Here is a 1304-nt window from a genome sequence, read left to right as displayed (position 1 = left end):
GAACCCACACACCTATGGTCACTTGATCTTTGACAAAGGAGCTAAAACTATACAGTGGAAAAAAGACACCATTTTCAACAGATGGTGCTGGCTCAACTGGAGGTTAGCATGTAGAAAAATGCAAATTGATCCATTTCTATCTCCTTGTACAAAGCTCAAGTCCAAGTAAATCAGGGACCTCCACATCAAACCAGATACACTGAAACTAATAGAAAAGAAAGTGGGGAAGAACCTCGAGCACATAGACACAGGGGAAAATTTCCTAAACAAAACGCCAATAGTTTATGCTCTAAGATCAAGAATTGACAAATGGGACCTCATAAAGTTGCAAAGCTTCTGTAAGGTAAAGGACACTGTCGATAGGACGAAAAGGCAACCAACAAATTGGGAAAAGATCTTTACCAATCCTATATCTAATAGAGGGCTAATATACAATGTATACAAAGAATTCAAGAAGTTAGACTCCAGAGAACCAAATAAACCTATTAAAAATTCTCAACTGATGAATATCAAATGGCTGAGACTTAAAGAAATGTTCAACATCCTTAGTCATCAGGGAAATGCAAATCAAAACAACCCTGAGATTCCACCTCATACCAGTCAGATTGGCTAAGATAAAAAACTCAGGTGTCAGTAGATGCTGGCGAGGTTGTGGAGAAAGAGGAACACTCCTTCATTGCTGGTGGGATTGCAAGCTAGTACAACCACTCTGGAAAGCAGTTTGGCAGTTCCTCTAGAAATTGGACATAGTTCTACCGGAGGACCCAGCTATACCACTCCTGGGAATATACTCAGAAAATGCTCCAACATGTAATAAGGACATGTACTCCACCATGTTCAAAGCAGCCTTATTTATAATAGCCAGAAACTGGAAACAACCCAGATGTCCCTCAACAGAGGAATGGATACAGAAATTGTGGTATATCTACACAATGGAGTACTACTCAGGTATTAATAACAGTGAATTTATGAAATTCTTAGGGAAATGGATGGATCTGGAGAATATCATCTTGAGTGAAGTAACCCAATCACAAAAGAACACACATGGTATGCACTCTCTGATAAGTGGTTATTAGCCCAGAAGTTCGGAATACAGGAAGAACAACCCACAAACCACAAGAAACTCAAGAAGAAGGAAGACCAAAATGTGGACATTTCAGTCCTTCTTAAAAGGGGGAACAAAATACCCACGGAAGGAGTAGCAGAGACTAACTATGGAGCAGAGACTGAAGGAAAGACAAGCCAGCCTTATATAGCTATCTCCTGAGAGGCTCTGACAGTACCTGACTAATACAGATGTAGAG

At 40.1% G+C, this 1304-nt stretch overlaps 1 protein-coding gene and 1 long non-coding RNA gene across 16 annotated transcripts in view; one reads left to right on the top strand and one right to left on the bottom strand.

The window, feature by feature from the left end:
* The window catches only part of Cep112 (centrosomal protein 112), a 507666-nt gene that overhangs the window by 475210 nt on the left and 31152 nt on the right, over positions 1-1304 (bottom strand). The window lies entirely within an intron of this gene.
* The window catches only part of LOC116076716, a 20186-nt gene that overhangs the window by 17049 nt on the left and 1833 nt on the right, over positions 1-1304 (top strand). The window lies entirely within an intron of this gene.

Source organism: Mastomys coucha, unplaced genomic scaffold (assembly GCF_008632895.1).
Source record: "Mastomys coucha isolate ucsf_1 unplaced genomic scaffold, UCSF_Mcou_1 pScaffold5, whole genome shotgun sequence".
Taxonomy (NCBI): domain Eukaryota; kingdom Metazoa; phylum Chordata; class Mammalia; order Rodentia; family Muridae; genus Mastomys; species Mastomys coucha.
This window is presented reverse-complemented; position numbering and strand designations above follow the sequence as displayed.